Raw genomic sequence first — 23,735 nt, 5'->3', positions numbered from 1 at the left:
AATCTCCAATACACATACACATGCACACATACTTTCATATACATATGCAGAAAGGCATAAACTTCACTTCATCCATATTTCCTGACATCAGTTGTGAATATATATTTATTTTTTAAAGATTTTATTTCTTTATTTGAGATAGAGAGAGTGAGCACAAGTGGAGGAGGGAGAGAGGGAGAACAAGCAGCAGATCTTCAGCTGAGCAGGGAGCCTGATACAGGACTCAATCCCAGGACCCTGAGATCACAACCTGAGTAGAAAGCAGATACTTAACCAACTGAGGCACCCAGGTGCCCCACATTTGTGAATATATTATACCTCACTGTTTTCTCTCTGGCTTTGCATATAGCAACTTCTCTGTCAGAAATATATTCTGATTTCCTCCTCTAGTCTGCTCTATTGAGTAATGCTAAGACTGAATACCATCTTTGCTTTAAAGACTTTCTACATTTTGGAGACAGATTTAGCCAAACATTCTTCTCTGCTCCTTCAGTACTATAAGTTATCATGTATTCCATTCTATTTTCATTATACTTGCCTTTTCCTCTAAGTGTAGACTTCTTGGAAGGCAGAGGCCATGCCTTAATAGTGTCTATATCATCATAGTCAAGTAAATAGTAGATTTTCAATAAATTTCAGTTGCAAAAGTAAGAATTGATTAAGTGACTAAATTTATGGGTAAAACCATAAAACTTTTGTATAGTTTCATAATCAGGAAGACTTCTATTGTCTATTCTTGTAAAGGGGACATTAGTATGTTTCCTCTTTTATAGACTATAGAGGGTTTTCCTACATGACATTATACTTGTCTGAATTCCCACATGTGAAGGAAAGAATAAGCTGCTTGAACTTAAAACACCATGATAATTAGCATTTCATTTGCCCAGAGAGGAAATAAAGGTCCTAGTTCATTCACTGCAACACTGATTTGGTACTCTTCTTGTCTCAGGAGTTAATAACAGAAGGGCACAGATTATTAAACAAAGTGCTCTCTACCCTGTTTCTCCAATTCTTTAGCATTTATTTCCACATTAATTCTAAAATATGGTTTCTTTTTCAAAAATCCAATGAAGCTTTTGCCTTGACAAATTGTGTATGTCAGAATTCTTAATTGGAAAAAAAACAACACACTAGCTAATTCAAAAAATGATTTTTAAAGGATATTAAATAGGTCAAGGAATCTCTAGGGAGATAGCAAGTTGGGCTTTTGGGCTCTCAGGGCTCCACAGCCAGAGTCAATGCCTAAATCTCACCAGAAGTCTATTCCATGAAGACCACAATGACCCACAATTGGGCATATACACTGCCTCCAAACACTGGAGCTGGGCTTGACACTATAGCTTCATCACTCCTGTTTCTAAAGACCAAAGCCTGCCTTCTAACTTCACTACAAATGGATCTGAGCACCACTCACCTCTTCACCTTGCTTACCCTCAAATTAAAGTGTTAAGGAGGTTACGTATACTGGAGACTACATCATGTGTCTGACTTCTACCTGCAGGCCAGGCTATGTATACTAATTTTCAATGACCGCTGTAGGGCAGCCTGGGTGGCTCAGTGGTTTAGGGCCACCTTCAGCCCAGGGTGTGATCCTGGAGACCTGGGATTGAGTCCCATGTCAGGCTCCCTGCATGGAGCCTGCTTCTCCCTCTGCCTGTGTCTCTGCTTCTCTCTCTCTCTCTCTCTGTCTCTCATGAATAAATAAAATCTTAAAAAAAAAACTGTAAAAACAAAACAAAAAACAAGTTTAATAGCTTAAAACTAAATTTATTGTTTTATAGCTATGGAGGGAAGAAGTCCAAAATGAGTCACGCTTTTCTAAAACTAAGGTGTTTGTAGAGTCCCATTCCTTTTGTATAATTTATGGGAGAATCTATTCCCTTGCCTTTTCCATCCTATAGAGGCCACTCTCATTTTTTGACTTATGGTCCTCTGTCTCCATCTTCAAAACCAGCAAATTTGGCTTGAATTTTCCTAATATTGCCATCTGTCCAGTCCTTTTTCCAATCTCCTCCTCCATTTTTAAAAGAACTATTACACTAGGTCCACATGGATAATCCAGGCTCATATCACTATTTTAAGGTCAGCTGGTTAGCAATTTGAATTCCATCTGCAACCTTAATTATCTTTTGTTGTGTAATCTAACATTTTTGCAGGTTCTGGGAATTAGAATTTTAACATCTTTGGACGGCCATTTTTCTGCTTAGCAGAGTTCACTCATGAATCACCAAAGATTCATGACTTTCACACATAAAATATGCATTTACCATATTCCAAGGCAGTGGTAGAATAGGCATAGGATAACAGTTACAGAGATTCCTTTTTGAAATGGGGGAAGATGAAAGGCAAATGGAATCACCAGTCCAAAACAATTTCAAAATCCAGGTTGGCAAATTCTGTTTAATTTCAAAGTCTGGAAATAATCCTCTTTGATTCTTAACTCTGTTCTCTGAATCATTCTTCTTTTTTGATCAATGATAGAATGTGCTTATTGCTGAATAGTTGTATTTTACCTGTTTCTTCCATGTAGAATTTTGGAAGTCCAAAAGCCTGTTTTTGTTTTGTCCCTTTTTAGCTCCCTTTAATGCAATCTAACTGTGTTTCTTGTACAATATTCCCAACAGTCTTGTGATTCTCTCTAGTATATTATATTTCATTTATTACATACTACTAGGTATATATATATATATGTGTACATGTAAACATGTATGCCTGAATATATGCATGCTATTAGACAAGCCACTCCTGTAGAGGTCATTCCTAGATAATTGCACCTCTAATTTTGATTCTGCCATGATGACTAATGGGCTCTATGAGGCACATACTTAATCTTTTCAGTGATTCATCCACAAATTCATTTTTTTTCCTCTTTCTGATAGTAAGTCACTTAACTTTAGCAAACACTGTAATCAAGATAGACTGAGAACCTCCAAATCACAGTCTTGGTTGTCTTTTGTTTGTTTAAAAGTTCTTCAGTTTATCCATTCATCTCAAATTTTATTATAAAAAGCAAGAAGAACCAGGTCATATCCTCAACATATTGCTTGGGAATTTCTTCAACTAAATATTCAGTTTCAACACTTAACGAGTTCTGCTTTCCCCATAAAAAAAGCATAATTCTGCCAATCTCTCTGCCACTGTATCACAGGAATTTTTTCTCCTTCAGCTTCCAATAACATGTTCCTCATTACTTTCTGTGCCTTCAAGAACACCACCTTTAACCTCCATAGTTCTACTTACAATCTGTTCTCAATTATATAGGTATTTGGGAAGGTGATTCAGGCTTTATTTATCATGCTTCTGACTTCCTTTAAGTACTCTATAGCAGAAACATTAAGATTGATATTTTTACTAACAATCTCTTACAATTTAGTCTATTTTTATTATGCTCTTCAAAACTCTACTAGCCTCTGCTCATCTCATAGATGCAGAAAAAAACATTTGAGTAAATTCAACATCCTTTCATGATAAAAACTCTCAACAAACCAGCCACAGATAGAAGAAACCAACATAATAAAGGCCATATTTGACAAGTTCACACCTAAAAACATATTCAATGGTAAAAAGCTAGAAGCTTTTCCTGTAAGGTCAAGAAGAAGACAAGGATGTCCATTCTCATTATTTTTATTAAATATGTGGAAGTCCTAGCCAGGGAAAGTAAAAAAGTGCACAGGCTAGAAAGGAAATAAAGTTGTCTCCATTTGCAGATGACATATTATGTATTAAAAAACTCTAAATTCTCCAATATATGTATATATATATATATATATATATGCAAACACATGTGCATATATATATCACACATATACATACATAATATATATACACATAATATATAAATATATGTATACATATTATTTGGATTCTATTGGAATTACTCAAGTTTATGAATTATTAGGTAGGAAATATTTTCCAAAATGATCAAGTTTATGAATTATTAATTAGGAAATATTTTCCAAAATTATTAGGTAGGAAATATTTTCCAAAATGAATTTGTAAACACATCTTTGCATTTTTGTATTTATCAGGAGAAAGATTCTACATTCTTAAAGGATTCTTTCACCAACATTAGACTAAAAATTACTCTACACAAGAGACTCAAAAAGGCTAATTTAGGTTTACATCGCTAAGAATGGCTTATCTAGAAACCCAAGGCCACATACCTTAGAAGCCAACTCTCAGGAACAATAGGCTTCCCTGAAACTCCTTATTAAAGGAATTTATCCTTGCCTGGAATGCTATTTGTGTGGAAGATAATTATTTCTAACTTTTTAGTGGTAGTAATAGGTGGGTAATTATCCTAAGAGGGATGCCTTTTTCCCCCCCTGGACAGCCCAATAAAAGTATCTGTTTTTTCTACAAATCTACTCTGACATAAATTTCCTAAACCCAGAGTGCTTTATAAGAGAATACTCTTCAATTGTTTTTTATGCCTGAGTGCCCTAAGACAGTCAATCTTAGATAACACTTTTTTTTAAATAGAAGCAGTATTGCTGCATAACAAAGTACCTCAAAACTTAAATAAAAAGAGAGACATTCTGTAAGTTGTGTAACTTACATTTTGTAAGTTACATTTTGTAACTTGCAAGTTGTGAGGGCTGGCTGGGAAAGTCCAAAATCCAAAGGATGGAGAGTCAGAGGCTATAGGCGAAAACGCTAGAGTACAAGTTTAAGCACCTGTTCACAGGTAGAATTTCCTTCTGCAAGGAAGCCATCATTGAATAAGGCCACACAAATTATCTAGGATCATATTTATTTTTTTAAATATTTTTTTTATTCATTCATTCATGAGAGACACACAGAGAGAGGCAGAGACATAGGCAGAGGGAGAAGCAGGTTCCCTGCAGAGAGCTCGATGCAGGACTCAATCCCAGGACCCCTGGATCACGACCTGAGCCAAAGTCAAACACTCAACAGCTGAGCCACCCAGGGGACCCAAGGATCATCTTTCTTATATAAAGTCAATTATCTATGGAATTTAATTGCATCTACAAAATACCTTCACAGCAACGCCTAGATTAGTGTTTGGGTAACTAGGGACAATAGCTTCCCTGAGTTAACTCACCAAAAAGACAATCACACTGGGCAAGTACGTTTTCTGCTTTCTGTCTTGGGTATCCACGGCTCCTAAGATTCTCAAGCACAAGAAATATGCACGGAAGTAGCTGGTGGCTAGAAGACATGACAAATAGCCCTTACACAAATTCATAATTCAGATGATTTTTCCCCAAGGTTTTTTTGAAGCTGTCAATGACATTCTTCCCTTGCTGGTGATACTTTTTTTTACACCAATATTAATGTCATATTTCTTTTATTTTTCAATTTTCCTCAGTTCTCACATTCTTTTCATGTTGTTACTTTTTAGTCTGAATCCCTTTCTCCTCCTCCTACCAGTGTATATTCAAAAATAATATCTCTCTATAAACACATTTCCTAGAATGACATTTTTCTTCTCTTTCTTTCTTTCTTTCTTTCTTTCTTTCTTTCTTTCTTTCTAGCTGCCCTCTGCCACTCATCAGGAGTCATATGCTATTTTTGTCATGAACTGTAGAGTCTATGTGGTGTTGAATTTTATAACTTTAGAATCAATAGAGTCAAATATCATACAAATGACCTCTGCATATCGAGATGGAAATGGTCACAGTAGATGACACACTAATAGCTAGGATCCTGCCAACTAAAATTAGGTTTAACTTGAGAAGAAACAAGTGTGAGTCAAAGCAGAACAAAAAATATTTGATCTTATCTTATTCTTTAATCCAAGCATGTTCATCATTGAAAAAGAGCTTGGGATCAATGTAACACTTTATACAATAATTGCATCCTTCTTCAAGGATAAAATACTATTATTTGTGAACATTGTTAAAGTATATCTAAATTTGATACCCTCATAAGTTTCTTTATAGTGCATAAATGCATCTACATTTAATATTTTTTTTGTTAAGCAGCTTATGTGTGTTCAGCTTTGTTATTCACAAAGTCAAAGGTAATATGATTTCCTTTATGCTTTTTTGAAACTAAGGTTTGTACATTTTTTAATATCTATTTCAATGGTGAATTTTGGAGAAATAGACAAAAAATTACTTTTCTCTAGAAGGGAAGAATGTAAAATAAATAAAAATTATTTAGATGAGCTGTTTCTACTGTTGAATCTTGCAAGAATCTACTAGTGAATCTTAAATTGTATTTTATGAAGCTTGAGCTTCCTAATTTTAGAGATATGAAATTATATTCAGGGAATTTAAAATACCTTCTCCAAATCCCCGAGCAGAATTCCAGTTCTGGTGTGAACAAGCGGGTAATCATAGAGAATATTATGAAGAACAATAGCCACAGTTAACAACAAATTCCCACCTACATTTTCAAGAAAACTAGGATTAGGGAAAAAAACAAAAGCAGAGGTCTATAGCAAGCCATGGGGTAGATCCATGGGAATGTGACAGGAAGTAAGCAGGAATCTATATAGAAGGCGTAGAAATTAGAAGCTCAGAAATTACTAGAGATATGGTAATACCTAATCCAATGAGATGCAAAATACAAAACCAGATATAACATTGGGCTCCATTACTATGAGATTAATGCAATGACTAAGATGAGACTACATAGTGACTGTATGGGAGTTCCAGAGCATGGGCCATGCAATTCAAATCCAATCTGGTATAGTTGGTTTCTGGAGTCATCTTATGGCAACTCTCTAGTCTGGTTTGGATATCAGTGGAGAAAGTTCCAGAATACTTATTATTCCAGAAATATTCCCAGTTGGTTGATATCCATTCTGAATATCCAAGATGGATTAAAACTAGGGAAGGGGAATACTGGGATTATGGCTGCTCAACTCTCTGCTTCCCACCTTGAGATGGAAATGACACCAATTGCCCCATGAATTCTCAGTATGTCTGCCAGAAAGGATATCAAATGTTAGTTTACCTCCAATTAAGAGTAAGTTTTAACAGAGAACAGGAGCTACTTTCTAATTGTATTATATTACATTATTAGGGCATATTATTACAAGATTTTATCCTATTGACTTCCAGAAAGAGAGTCCCACCAGAAGTCAGCATAGGAATTAGAACCAGTGTTGAACATAGCAGAATATCTCAAGAAACAGAGAGAGGGGGCACCTGGGTGGCTCTGACATTTAAGGATCTGCCTTCAGCTCAAGTCATAATCCTGGGGTCCTGATATTGATCCCTGAGTTGAGCTCCTTGCTCAACAGGGAGTCTGCTTTTCCCTCTCCCTCTCCCTCTCCTCTTGGCTTGTGCTCTCTTTCTCTCAAATAAATAAATAAAATCTTAAAAAAAAAGAAAGAAAACAGAGAGAGAGTACTTAGAAATTGGGGTAAGGATTACTTCCCAGAGATAGCAGTTTCAGCAAGTAGAACTTCCATAAATAAAGGCATATCTTGTAAGGCAAAAGCTATGAGATGTAGGAAAGCCAGGACTACTAGTTCAAGATTTCTTTTAGGAGATCTCTGAGTACCAAAGATGCTATATGTTTTTTTAAGTCCTTTACAGAATCAAAATAAATCTTTAACTCAAAAAGCTTGGACAGCCACTCTGGGTGAATCCTGTTATTGCTGCCCAGGAATCAACTAATAATAGTCCATGAAAATTCATTGACTGCAAATGTGACCAGCAAAAAAAAAAGAACAAATCCCATCTCTGAATATCAATGCATTAAGAAAAAGGATGAAAAAAAATTAACTGTTGTGTCACATTTTTGATGAAAATCACAGGTTAATGTTACAACATCAACTAAAAATGTGTTTAAGAAAGTATTTGCTATTTTAAAGAAAGAAGTAAGAAAACAGAAAGTGCCAAAGTATAGGAATACAGAGAAGAGGTGGTCTGTAAGATAAGATTAGCATGTGAAATTGGAGCTATCAAAAACCTGAGAAATATATGAAAGGAAAAGACTTAGCTGTATCATAAATGAAGACAAAAGTGAAGAAAAATTAATACAATGTATCAATGTTTGATCTCAAAATGACGTTCCAGATGTACTAGAAGAAAACATGAATAAACTCCTATATAACCTTTTAGTAGGAAGGCCTTCCCGGATGTGATTTACAATTCAGAAGCCATAAAAGAACAGATTAATAAATCAAAAAGTTATGCATAATTACACTAAGCAAAAGCAAAACACAAATAAATAGTAATGGCCCAAGTGCAGTAGGAGGGGAAGACCTTGCCTGCAGATGGGTGTTCAGAGCTTCTGATGCTATCCCAGGAAAGGGAAGAGCAGAGCAGGTTTGAGTGGCTCTCTGGGAAGGAGGCAGAAGGTGGTCTGTGACCTGAAAGCTGCTGACAGAAAGGTGGGAAGCTGAACATTCAGCATGGGTTTGGAGGAAACCTATAGCAAAGGCACCAGCAAGATGTGGTTCATCATTTCTCACAATCCCAGAAGTAAAATATTAGTAGATAAGTTCAGAACTGCACCTACATAAAAAGACTAAATTTTCATTCCTGTGAGCTATGTTTCAGGCTCAACACAGAATCAGACTCTACAACAACAACAACAAAAAATGTCCAGATTTGTATCTTCCAAAAGATATTAATATGTAAAAGGACTCTAAACAATAGTGGAAAAAAAGCTCAACAATTCTGTAAAAGGGCACTAAAGATATACATAAAGAGTTCATATGCTTAAGTGGGTCTTAAGCATATGAAAAGATGCTCAATCTGGCTTCTAATCAGAAAACGAAAAAAAATTGGAATTTTTTTTTTTACTTATCATATGTATACAAATCTAAACATGTGACAGTATGTCCATGAGACGGGCTTAAGGAAATAATTTATTTCATTTGCTACTATTAAGATGCAAAATACAAACACAGGGGAGAGAAATTTGGCAGTATTTTGCAAATTTACCATCTGACCTAGCAGCCCCACTTCTAAGAATCCATACCAAACACATTGTGCAAAATGAGGGCATAAGGCTATTCACTGTCTGTAATAGTAATGGATATGAAAGGATTCAAGTGTCCATCAATAGGCATCTGATGGGTTAAATTAAAGTACATCCACTAAATGCTCTGAAGTCAAATTCACAAAGATGAACTTGGTGAGGCAGGAATCAAGGAGCTGTGACGTTAGTGATGATTATTTATGAATGAGAAAGATACCTATTTAAGCATCCATTTTTTCTTTTCTTTGTATATACTTTATATATACATATATGATTATAATAAGACAGTGATATCTTAAACTTCTCCAAACTGAAACAGGCATTAAATCCAGAGATTGATTTTATAAGTGATTTTTAAAGGTTACTTTTGTATTTCCATAAAAAGATATATCCACAAGTTAATAATATTTATATAATTTAGGAATTATACAACATAGCATTGAGAATATAATGAGTTGGGAAATCATATTTTTACAGAAAACTAAAGAAGGAACCCCTGAGTAGCTCAGTGGTTGAGCATCTGCCTTTCGCTCAGGGCGTGATCCTGGTCCGGGAATCGAGTCCTGCGCTGGGCTTCCTGCAAGGAACCTGCTTCTCCCTTTATGTCTCTGTGTCTCTTGTGAATAAATAAATAAAACCTTTAAAAAAAAAAAGAAAGAGGAAAGCTAAAGAAAAGTCAGGATCTTTCTTTATTCATCCCATTCAGCCTGTGGAAGATGTCTGATTCAATCCTACACTTCAAACTCCTAGGCAATTCCCTTTCTTATAAGGAAATAAAAAGGATAATGCCTTTTTTTTTTTTTTTCACAACATGTTACCCATAAATAAACCTAAATCATTTTTCTAAACATTTTATTCAAAATAAGTACATACAACTTCTGTTCATACAAAATAACAGAAAATCATTAGCAAAAATATATGTTATTAATAAATCTCCATAGATCTAATGGATATAAAATCAGTCATTTGGTATGTTTTAAGTTAAAATGGTTTAATGTAAATAATATATCTATGGTAGATTATTTTTCGTGATTCACATTATCCTTCCTTGGAAGAGACCTGAGAGGATATACTCCTTCTGGGGGCAGGTGATTTGCAATGCCTTCTGGAAAGAGAGTATAATTCCTGATTCTACTAACTTTAGACTGACCATGTGACTGCTTTTGACCAATGTGAGCAAATATGTTATACAATATCCACAGACACTGTTAAGTATTATATGTTTATACCAGCTCTTATCTTCTATTTTCCTGCATAATATTCACATACTAGACAGGTACTATTACTTTTCCTGTGTTCTGGCATAAAGAGACATGCCAGTCATACCCCAAATGGAGCAAACTGCAGCCTGAAATGATCTTAGCCTGAAGCCCAGCAATTGCAGCCAACTCACAGCTATATACTGTGTGAGTGATAATTACATAATCATTTTAAGTTACTGTAATTGGAGGATTCTTCACCATTATAGCAAAACTTGGTGATATTATAATTATAATTGCATTCCATTAAAGAACCCCATTAAGTACTCTTTACCATTTTTTAAAATATTTTGTTTATTTATATGAGAGAGAAAAAGAGAGCACAGCAGGGGATGGAATAGGGGTGGAAGGGATGGTGGGGGAGAAGTAGACTCTCCACTGAGTAGGGAGCCTGATGTGGATCTCCATCCCAGGACTATGGGATCATGACCTGAGCTGTAATCAGACACTTAAGTGAGCCACACAGTGGCTCCAACTCTTTACCATTTTTAAAATGAGTCTCATTTGAAATGAGTCTCATTTTCTCAGAATGATAAGCATATACATATTTAATGCATAATTGTGTCCATTTCTCTTAAACTTTGAATACATATTCTATACATTCAATAAGTATGAACTGATTAATTTCTGTTATCACTGCATTTTCTGCTTGAAGTTTTCCACCTTTTTAAAAATTCTATTATTTAGAAAATAATGATCTTAATAAACATTTATGTACTGGAAAAAATAAGGTGGTTGTATTAAGTAATGAATAAAATTTCAACTACTTAATGAATTCAATTAAATATACCTAACCACTACACAAGTAAGTCTGTAGCTGACAAAATGTATTAACATTTCTGAAGAAACATTCAGTCAAGTAGAAAAGAATGTTGGTCTGATGTGGATATATGCAAAAACAGAATCATGAAAGTGAATATACTTTCAATCTTTGCCCAAAGAGAAAGAACAGTGTAGCTGATGGATGCTTAGTATTCCATTCAGTAGTTCAGTCCATGTTTGTTGTGGAATTGATTACATTATGCCATTTTAGTTCAAAATCACTAAACATTTAATTGATCTAGCCTATTTGCCAATGGCTCTGGATTGCCCATGCACACAAACTTATACTTACAAAAGAATTGGAATCCGATATAGGGCTACCTAAGGAAGAGAATTCACTATATCTGCAGACACATATATTCTGGCTCCTATGTCAGTTACTGACTTTTTTGTTCTTAAAAAAAAAAAAAAATTTAAATTAAATTTGGTTAAAGTAATTTTTTTCTCTTAGAATGATTGATTATCAGTGGTTAATTTTGAGCCTAGTAAATTCAATAATTCAGTTATTCCAGATACTGTTTGAGAAGCATGGAATAGGTGCATGGAAAAAACACACAAAAAAAATCTGCTCTCTGCTCTTATGGAACCTAAAAATTCACCAAGATAATGCCATACTGATTTTACTTAAAGGTAGCCTAGCGGCCTTGTCTTTTTGGCTTATCTCTATAGTTTCCATCTGTTACAGTTCCCATATGTTGTGTCAGCTGAAAAATGCATTTAATCAACTCATATCATGCTGGGAGGCCTGCTGGAGATCTTCATTGAATTTGCGTTTTCCTATAATCCTAAATTTTGTCTAGTAGTAGTCATACTTTATTCCTTCACAATGGTCTTGAATTCAGATGGTCCCTGTCAGTTGAAGATTATCTTTTTTAAAAAATATTTATATATTTTATTTATTTATTCATGAAAGACAGAGACTTTGAGAGGCAGAGACCTAGGTAGAAGAAGAAGCAGGCTTCCTGCAGGGAGCCTGATGTGGTACTTGATCACAGGACCCCGGGATCACAACCTGAGCCAAAGACAGACACTCAACCACTGAACCACACAGGCACCCAGTTGAAGATGATCTTAAAGCTGTGTTCTGTATATTGACAAGTTGGTTTATTTTCTACATTATTTAGAAAACAATTTAGTTCTTCCTATTTTTGCTCAACAAAAGAAATGGATAACATAAATTTCCACATAAAGTTGATAATCTGCAGTTTAGGTTTTCTCTTTAATTCCTTCCAGGATGCTTGGAAAAAGCCGACATGAAAAATAGACATCATTCTACAAATATTTATTGAGCATCCATTGTAGGTATAAGCTATTTGTAGCCAATGAAGTATTAAAATTATACAGAAGCCATTAAAGACACTGGTGACAAAAAATTCAGTTGAGAAACAAAATGGGCTGGACTACAATGAAGCTTGAAAGAAAAGGTTTTGGAAATTAAATAGACCTAAATATCTGGAATCCTGGTTCTGACATTTAAATATCTTTGCAAATTTGTTAGGCATATCAGCTCTCCAAGATTTGATTTCCTTATTCAAAGGATGAGATGCAATTACCTATGATCATGAGAATTAGGATTAGGGTTAGAGTAAAGGTTAACCTAACCCAACCCTATCTAAGATTTTGGTAAAAAACAGCAGTTTAATAAATTTAAAATTCACTTACTGGAAAGAAATACAGCCTGCTTCTTTACTATAGATTTATAAGGCTGTGTGTGTGTGTGTGTGTGTGTGTGTGTGTGTGTGTTAAGTGTACTTGCCATAGATATTTAAATAAAAAAACAAGGAAGGAAAAGAGACTTGATTGAATACCATAAAAGTTCAGGACAAATCTAAAATGACATAGAGTGAGGTGGTTAATGGCAACTTCCCAGAAGTACAGTTTTGGAATATGGGAAGACATGCCTTTTAGATGAAATTATGTGCATGAGTAACTATCAGTTCCAGTTTTAATAAAATGGCCATTTTATAGCGCTATGCATTAGTAGATAATGTGGAAAATAATACAGGAGTTCCTTCCTTAATGGTCTTAAATAATAAGTTAAAGATTCCTTGCTCTGATCTGATGGCATTAAGGGGAAACTACTGATTCTTTTTAAGTTTGGAAGGACATGATGGAATGGTGACTTTAGAACAAAATATCCACATCCATCTTTGCTCAGTATGTGATTCCTATAAGCAGAATGTTTTACCTTGCTACTTTTGGATGTCTCTCAACTTCATTAGAGGTCATGCCCACAGGTCCATATAATTCATCTGATAAACAGTTGAAGGAAAAGTATGAGGCAGAGATGATAAAGGACAACTGGAATACTTAAGTTCCTCACTAATATATTATAAAGTGTTTAAATATCTCTATCAAATCAAATATGCTTCTTTTCTCCTTGAAACAGCATTGTGAATCTAGGAAGAAAATTCCTTTGACTTTGTATGCTCTAGGGCAACCAAGCCACATGATTAGGTAGATGGCCCAGCCTGAATGCATTTTATCTTGGGAAGAATAGAGGTGAGAACCTAGCTCTCCTGCTGCAGTAGGTTAAAGGCTCCTCTCTGCAGGTGGAAGTTAAATATATTGCTCCTGAAGAAGAGGTTTCTGAGAGAGTGTTGTTAATGCTGGCAACGGAACTCAATTCCCATATCCCATTTTCACTTTATAGGGGAGGCAGATTCCCTTGGGCCAATGACAGCATATTGTTCACGCTTTAAAGCTTCCCTCACTGTGATTGTAACAGCAAAATATCTTGTGACTGAGTGATGCATATCTAAGAGACCAATGTTTTAAACCAACAAAATTTTTTAAACGATTTTTCAGTTATACTAGCTTGCCCCTCCCCCCACAAACTCATGGATTATACTGTAAACACAGTATGGGAAATAATAATTGCTCTTCTGAAAAGATTTTTTTTCTTTTTCCTTAAACATTACTGCCATCTCCAAACAAACTGCAGAGAACAAAACAAAATCTTAAAGCCTTTCCATATTATCTTCAATTTGTTATGGAGCAAGAAACATTTTTAGATATTGTGTGTTCATTCTTCCCAAATTATAAATTCACCAGAACATATAATTTCTGTAGTCCTATCATTTGAATATTTTTGAGAGAAATTCAATTAAACACTTGGTAAGTTTTTTTTTCTCTTCTTTTTATTGAAATATAATCAACATAAAATATCTTACTAGTTTCAGGTGTACATCATTATGATTCAAAATTTTTATGCATCACACAATTTTCACAGAACCAGAAAAAGAATCATAAAATTTGTATGGAACCACAAAAGATCCAAAATAGCAAAAGCAATTTTGAAAAGGAAAACACAGCAGGAAGTATCATAATCTTGATTTCACATTATACTACAAAGGTAAAGTAATCAAAAGAGTATGGTATTGGTAAATTTTCTTTTGATGACTTGTTAATTGTCATCCTTTTAATAACTTAAAGAAAAGTAAATTCAGAATGTTAAAAACGGATTTGGAAAGATTTGTGATTAGCATATAGAAGGGTATGAAATATTTTCATGAATGTTGAATATATAAATGAATAAATAAATAAAATCGTTAAAAAATATTTTTTATTTCATAGTTTTGGTTTAGTCTTTTCCAAATAACTCATAGGAAACCATCAACAAACCATTAACAAAATGAAAAGGCAACATACCAAAATATATATAATATATGCAAATATTGAATCATTATGTTGTAAACTAATATAATGAAAATAATGTATTATATATCAATTATATCTCAATAAAAATGAACAAATTAAAAATTAAATGTTGAATATATTAATGATTAAACTTTATAAATAAACAAAGAAAAATAATATACTTGAAAAATACAATACAATATGGATTAGCATTCATGATATATACATTTTTAAAAAAACTATTATAATTGCACATTTCAAGAGATGGTGTGGCTTAGTCTTGGATGCTTGTGTTGAAGGCAGTTAAAGTGATGACATTTTGGACACATTGCCTTCCTTGCCTTTAGACTATATAGTTAACCTCATTTTTCCCATATTATCTCATGAAAAATTATGACTTTTTCAGATAAAAGCACCAGGGGTGCTATTTTGACTTGTCAATAAAAAATACACTAATAATACATTCTTTTTAAAGCTCTATGGTCATAGCAGAAGATATTAAATATCTTTATACTAATTCAAGAGATAATTCACTTTAAATTAACTTTTTTTTTTTTTCCTGTTCTAGCTTTCCAATATCAATAAACTTACTTTTTGGAAAGAGACTTCTCAGTGAATAACACTAACATATTTTCATCATGGTTACCAGTTGAGAAAGTGTATCACATGCATCTTGCTTAAATCTAACAAATGCTGCAAGGCAGATAGGCTAACTATTATTATCGCCATGAAGCTAATGGGGAAAGTGACAGCAAGACATATTATTTATAGGCCATTTATTTTCTAAGCATAACTGTAAGTAATATTGAGAGTTATGATTTAAAAACAAAAACAGAAATACACGGTCCCTGTTTTACAGGGAGATCATTGTAAATACCATCAACAAAAATTTAAAAGCGTCTCAGAAGTATGGGATAACTCAGAAAGGCTCCTTAGATCAGTTAATTAGTAAATTGATCTGGGCCAAAGTGAGAACAGGATAGAAATTGAGAAATAAGAAAAGCTTTTAGCTACAGCAATAATTTACACAAAAATCTTGAAATTTGATATTGCAGAATTTATTCTGTTAATGAAGACATCAGTATAATGATCATAGAAATGTGATAGAGCTGAAGAGACTCAATTGTAAATATGCTGAAAGCCTTTTTTCAAATGTAGCTTAACAAATAGTACAAATTGTAGCTTTTCAAATAGCAGTTTAACAAGATCGGATTTAAAATTTTGGAAGAACATTCTGGTCAGTAAGGTGTAAATTTCACTGGAACAGCAAAAGATTAGAGATTAGAAGGGAAATAGAAGATTTACCATAATCCAGGCAACACACATGAGGACCTGAAAATAGACATTGGCACTGGGAATTTGAAAGTGATAAATGAGGGATGCCTGGGTGGCTCAGCGGTTGAATGTCTGCCTTCCGCCCAGGGCGTGATCCCGGGTTCAGGGATTGAGTTCTGCATCGGTATCCCTATGAGGAGCCTCCTTCTCCTTTTGTCTATGTCTCTGCTTCTCTCTGTGTCTCTTATGAATAAGTAAATATAACCTTAAAAAAATGAAAGTGATAAATGATGCTAAAATGTATTAGAGAAGCAGAGAGTTCAGGTTTCCCCCATGCTTACAAAAGAGAATGAACAAGAGGGCATTGTGGTGATAGTGGGACTGAGCAAGAGCAGTAGAAGAGGAAGTCAGGTCACTGGACAGGAAAATATTTCAGGAGATTATGAGGATTTTAGGTTAGACTTTGTTAAACAGAAAGCCATGGGGTCTTGATTTAAGAAGAAAAGCAGTTTTCTTTATGTTAAAAATCACTTTGGCTGACTGTTAGGTTGATAGTAGACCATGGAAGATAAAAGTAGAAGGGAGACATAAAATATGGTAATTCAAGTGAGAGAGAAGAGTGGCTAGAACTACATGGTAGCAGTGCAGAGGGTGAGAAGTGGTTGGATTAAAAAATGGTTTTCCAGGCAGCCTGGGTGGCTCAGCAGGGTGGCCTGGGTGGCTCAGCAGTTTAGTGCTGCCTTCACCCCGGGCCTGATCCTGGAGACCCTTGATCGAGTCCCACGTCTGGCTCCCTGCATGGAGCCTGCTCCTCCCTCTGCCTGTGTCTCTGCCTCTCTCTCTCTTTCTCTCTCTCTCTCTTTCTCTGTCTCTCATGAATAAATAAAATCTTTAAAAAAAACGGTTTTCCTTTCTCTTCCATCTTTTAATCTTTTAATGAAACTACATGATAGGATTCTAAACAGAAATTCTTCCTGAATAGTCTGTGAAATGTATATTCAGAGCTTCCAACTCCGATGATATAAGAAAGGATATCTAAAGAGGAAAATAGTACAATCACTGATTCCTTTGAATATAAGCCCACATGGCGTAATAACAGAAACCTCACACTTTTTGTTCTAAATTGTAATTTGCACTTTTGGAAATTGCATCACAAGGATGAAATAAATCCTCCTCTTTACTCATCAGAAACTAACAAAATAAATCAATCTTTCTTAAAGATTGATTCATTTATGTCAGAGTGAGAGAGAGCAGGGGGAAGGGACAAAGGGAGAGGGAGAGAAAAAACTCAGACTCCCTGCTGAGCACAGAGCCTGATGCAGGACTTGCTCTCATGACCTTGGGATCATAACCTGAGATGAAACCAAGAGACAGATGCTTAACTGACTGAGTCACCCAGGCACCCCCCCCCCAAATAAATAAAGTTTTAATAAAGAAACGTTTCAAAATATTTTAGAAAAGTACAATATGGTATATTTCTTTTTCATTATTACAAATATATTTCAACTTTGGTTTTTAAGTCTACTTTGAGTTTGAATTCACTATTGCAACATCTTGTCAAGATACTGTAGAGTTTTTGGTGATTTTAATGTTATCTATTGTATCCATATCTTAATTCAAGGATTACATCTTCATAAATTTGAGGGATGAATTTTTCTTTTTTTCTTTAAAGATGATTTTTTCATATAACTTATCTTATGTAAGCTTTGTGTTGATCAAATTTTGCATTCTCAGGAAAATCATACTATGAATGCTACAACATGAATATTGTAAATTTAGGCTTCTGTTTATGCATATAATGGAAATGTATTTCTGTTTATATATAAGCATATGAGTGTCATTTTCCAAGTAAATATCTGAATATAGGTAGAATATAAAATATTTTTATTACAGAGATAAGATATATTATGTCTTCTTCTTACCATTCCTGATGTTGTGTTTTTTTTTCCTGTGTCATAATTATTTTTCTCCTACTGTTTTGCTACTTCCTTTCTGAGTTTGACCATTTTTCCTTCTCTGAAGAGAAATTATTATTTATTATTTTCTTTGTTCTCATGGCATGCATTGGTTAAATAGTCAACTGGATTAGAGATTTGTTCTAATTTGCTTATACAAGAATCTGACTCCTACCTTATTCCCCAGGGTTGTTATATTGTTAGAAGCAATGGCTTATATTAAGTCAAAATACATATTTGGGAGTTGACTAAGATTTCCTAAGTCCCTTGCATTATCTGCTGATGGTTAATGTATTAATTTATACTAGACATATAATTCAAGATTATGTATAGCTACGTCTATAGTAATCATTAAAATAGGAAAGATAGGGATCCCTGGGTGGCGCAGCGGTTTGGCGCCTGCCTTTGGCCCAGGGCGCGATCCTGAAGACGCGGGATCGAATCCCACATCGGGCTCCCGGTGCATGGAGCCTGCTTCCCTCTCTGCCTCTCTCTCTCTCTCCCTCTGTGACTATCATATATAAATAAAAACTAAAAAAGAAATAAAATAAAATAAAATAAAATAGGAAAGATATGTAAATAAAGAATTAATAGGGGATCCCTGGGTGACTCAGCGGTTTAGTGCTTGCCTTTGGCCCAGCACACGACCCTGGAGTCCTGGGATAGAGTCCCGCATCGGGCTCCCTGCATGGAGCCTGCTTCACCCTCTGCCTATGTCTCTGCCTCTCTCTCTCTGTATCTGTCATGAATAAATAAATAAGATCTTTAGACAAGAAACAACAACAAAAAAGAATTAATAGAGGGAAATGGAATATAAATAATTTAAAATTTTCAATTGTTCTACCATTTGAAGACATTATAAATAAATACATAAATAATAAATGAATGAATGAATGAATGAATAAATATTGAAGAAATTTTTACCAGCATTCCTGCACTACAATATATTCTAAAATAAATTTTTGAAGCTGAAAGGAATTTACACCATTGCACAACGTGAATATATTGAAACAAGTGAGAACAAAGATAATTGTGCACAAATAGGTAGATATAAAGGATTACTTATTATAATGAGAAAATAAATTTTAAGTTACTTAGATGATGTTTTAAACTCTTATTTAAAAAACTTGGAAATTTCTGTATTATTTTATTATTATGCTCTTTCTGCAATTGAATTTCAGATGAAGGGCAAATATTTTATTTGACAGTATATCACATAGTTTCTCTAACTACTTAGAAAATGTAGATTTCAAATTGATAAAATTATTTCAAAAATGACTTCTAGGTCTGTTTATCTATATGATTTTTCCCTTTTTAAAAGCAGTTAAAACAAAGAAGAAAATGCTTTTCTGTTCATTATTTTCATGATGTACATGGCAGATATCTTTAAATATCCTCTTTCAATTTGAAGTAGTAATAATAGAGAAAGGGCTAATACTGTTTATAATGTTCAACCATAAATGGGTACTAGTAATTATTGATTGGATATCAAACCATAGGTCAAGTGCTAAAAGTGCAAAGATTAGTGAAAGCTTTAGAGTTCTATGGAGGATTTCTATTTTTATTAGTATCAAATGTGCCAAATTGTACGATGAATTTGGCAAATATAATGAGTGATATACAGCCAGTGATTCAGAGGGCATGATGCATTTGCTCTTATAGCAACATTTTTTAAAAAGATTTTATTTATTTGTTTGAGAAAGAATGAGAGAGAACACGAGCAGGGGTAGAGGGAGAAACAGGCTCTGCACTGAGCAGGAAGCCTGACTTGAGGTTTGACCTCAGAACCCTGGGATCATGACTGGAGCAGCTGAAGACTGATACGTGACCAACTGAACCATCCAGGCACTCCTTATAGCAACATTTTAATCCCTATATTATCCATCTAAAATTCTATTGGACTTTTACTTCAAACTATTTACTAATAGATTACAGGCTATACTGTACGTATTAGGATGTGAAATCAAACCTGGTTTAAAAAAAACCTGATTTATAGAAATAATTCTTTTTATATATCACAGCTACTTCTATGAACAGCTGCTGTTTCTTAACTGATATAAAAAAAGGGAAGTAAAGTTTCCGCTACCATTAACTTCCATGGCAAAACTTATGTTAAAAGTTTTTCTTACAAGAGCCTATTTAATAGTCTTATATTTACTACCAGTCATGCATATATTGAAAGTTCAAAGTGACATAAAGAGAATGGCATAGACTACAAATCACCCAAAGACTTGCCAATATATATAAAATATTAAGATTTTATAGACAGTTATTTAAAATATTAATGATTAAAAAAATTCATGAGGGGCACCTGGGTGGCTCAGTTGGTTAAACATCTGCCTTCAGCTCAGGTCTTTATCCCAAGGTCCTAGGATCCAGCCCTGAGTCAGGCTCTCTGCTCAGCAGGGAGCCTGCTTCTCCCTCTCTTTTTGCCTGCAGCTCCCCCTGTTTGTGCTCTCTCTCTCTCTCTCTCTCAAATATTCATGATTAATATCCAAATAGGAAGTATATTGAGTTTGCAGGTGAAAAAAGTTTATTTCTTTGGATTTGAATATGGTTTTCCAGAGCACGTTAAATATGATTGGTGCTGAAAAGGAGGCATAAGGTAAATTTGAGAAAGATGATAGAAATATTGTTAATAAAGACCACGACCCACATAACATTTATTAGATATGCTTAAGTGAGGAGCTGGCAGGAAAAAGACTTTATCTCATACCTATGGGATTATGGGAAGTCCAATTGTCTGGATTTAAAACTAGGCTTTAACATTTCCTATCTGTGTAAGCTTGGAAAAACAAAGAAGCCATTTGTTTATTATTTGGAAAATAGAGAAAAATATTTCTAAAAGATTCTCATAAGGAAGGAACGAATTTAGAATTTCAACTCTGAAGAATAGTTATAGTTAGATTTTCTTTCCCCTCGATTATTTTCAAATAATTTTTTTTTTATTTTCAAATAATTTTAAATTGAGATATAATTCATATACTATAAAATTTATTCTTTAAAAGATACATTTAGGGATGCCTGGGTGGCTCAGTGGTTGAGTATCTGTCTTTGGCTCAGGGTGTGATCCCAGGGTTCTGGGATCAAGTCCCACATTGGGCTTCCTGTGGGAAGCTTCTCCCCCTTCCCCACTTCTCCTTGTGCCTATGTCTCTGCCTCTTTCTCTGTCTCTTATGAATAAATAAAATCTTTTAAAAAATAATAAGTAAATAAATAAATAAATAAATAAATAAATAAGTACATTCAGAGGTGCCTGGGTGGCTCAGTTGGTTAAGTGTAGGACTCTTGATTTTGGCTCAAGACAAGAGTCCATGACACTCTTTTATGGCAAATATTGTAAAGTTTTTGACCATGAGACATAGGTCTTTCTCATTATACTGATCAAGCAGTCCTCTAGTCCTCCATCTGCTTTGGACACTTTATACAATTTACCATTACATAAGATATATACTGGCCAAGACATTCTGAGATGGATATGCTCCTGCTACTTTTATGTTGATGTTCTCACTATGTCCTTGGAAGTTAACAATGGCACTTGGTCTTTGCTAACCCAGGATCCCGTAATCTTCACTGAAATCAGGGAATACACTTCAATGGCAATATTCCCTGTGGTTATACCTAGCTTAGAGCTGAGAACAACCACAGAATTTATCAAGATGAGAGTGATATCTTCGCCTATGTATTTCTCAGGGCTTTACAGAAAGGAATGTCTTCTGGGACTTCTGCAGTCCTTAATTCCATCGAGGACACTGATACATTTATACTCTAGAAGTAGATTTTTGTGGGTCCCAGTGACTTTTATCTGAAATTTGAAAATATATATTTCTAGGTCTGGGGCATAACTGTCAACTCATACTTTCATAAGACTAACATATTTAGTTCATGTCTTGGATTTTATTTTTTTGGAAGGAGCACTTTACCATGACCTTTGCATGGTTTTTGTTTTCATTCTGGCTCTTAACAAAGTTCATAAGAAAGTGTTAATAAAAAATATCTCAATCCTTGCATGTCTAGAAATACATCTTACTATTGCTCTCAATTTTAGTTCATAATATGCCATGCTATTAATTTAAATTAATAAATTATTAAATTAATATTTCCTCATAAATCCTAGTGTTTTCTACAACCCAGTGTTATTGGAAAAATATCTACTATAAGTGAGATTCTTATTTATTTATAGATTAGCTATTTTTACCATCTAGTAACCTTTAAAAATAGGTAATTGTTTTTAAAATGTAATTTTTGAAGAACTGAAAGGAGGCATACATTTTTATGCCAAGTAAGTTCCATAAATGCCTAGCATAATTAATGAAAAGAAAGACAGCTATCAGAACATAATAGACATATATCTCACACAGATTCTTGTGGAATAATAATATATGTATACATACATACACAGAGACATAGAGAGGAAGAGACAAGGAAAGAGGCAGAGAGAAGAAATTGACAGAAATAAGGAAAAAAGTACATAAAGATAAACTAGGATGCTACCTAAATCCTTAATTATCTGAAGGGCATAATGTATGAGCATTGATCTAAAGAGCATAGGAGTAGGTAGAAAACAAATAAGAAAAAATAATCTAAAAAATAAGATTGGAGGAGATCCTTGGGTGGCTCAGAGGTTTCATGCCTGCCTTGGGCCCAGGGTGTGGTCCTGGAGGCCCAGGATGGAGTCCCACATCAGGCTCCCTGTGTGGAGCCTGCTTCTTCCTCTGCCTGTGTCTCTGCCTCTCTCTCTCTCTCTCTCTCTCTCATGAATAAATAAATAAAATCTTAAAAAAAAAAAAAAGATTGGAGACATGATCAGGAGCCTTATCACAAATAGTGTTTTAGGCCATGGTAAGAATTCTAAGTGCATGGAAATTCACCAAAAGATGTCAAGATGGGAGTAAAACATGTGGGTATATACTTAAATAGATTATGCTGGAAATACAGAGAAGTTGATGGTACAAGCAGGAAGAAGAGAAAGGAGTGTATTAAGATAAAATGTGAACAGTCATGGTTTAGAATGTAGTTTTGGGGAGCAAAACAGAAATAGAGACAAGTAAATATATTTCAGAAGAAAGAGAATTAATAGACTAGATCTGGAATATACTGAATTTAGAGAATAAATGAGTGTGGTAGTAGCAGTGACTTTGGGTTATAAATGTGAAACATGGGAATAAACAGGGTGGCTACAATATAATGACACAAGTTTAAAGCATGATAAGTAGGACTGGTGACATAGAAAAATTACAAATGCAATTTTGAGTTACCTTAACTTTGAGTAAGCTGTTAGAAATCCAAATTTTAAAAATCTCTGGAGCTAGGGATAATCAGTTAATTATTTCTGGAAAATAATGATGTCAAAACTAAGATAGAAAAGATACATAGGAGTTAGCCAAACAAAACAACTCCTAGTCAGACATTCTGGACTCTTTGGAAAACAGGTTCCTTGTTCTTTTTAGGTTTATCTCCAAATAGTCATCATTCTGATTCTTCTGTTCCATCAATATTGACTTATTCATTCTTCTTTCAGAATGAATTGCTGTGTGCTACATCCACCCACATTTAATTTGCCCTTATAATAAGAATATTAATAAATCATTCACTGAGATGGTTTGATATTAGTCATGTATTTATACATTTATTATTAATCCCTTCTTAATGTAAAATAGTGGTATGACTATTTTCCCTCTATAAAACAATAATTTATAATACCTTATATACAGTAAGTATGTGATTTATCAATATTTTAAATTGTAAATGAGATCATAAACATGAACTTCTGACTTAGAATTTCATGAGTATATTTTTAAACCACTTTAATGTTACATTGTAGAATTCAAAGTAAAACACATCTAACTCTCCATAGCGTATGTTTTGAAATCCCACG

Source organism: Canis lupus, chromosome 17 (assembly GCF_048164855.1).
Source record: "Canis lupus baileyi chromosome 17, mCanLup2.hap1, whole genome shotgun sequence".
Classification (NCBI taxonomy): Eukaryota; Metazoa; Chordata; class Mammalia; order Carnivora; family Canidae; genus Canis; species Canis lupus.
Note: the sequence above shows the minus strand (reverse complement) of the source record.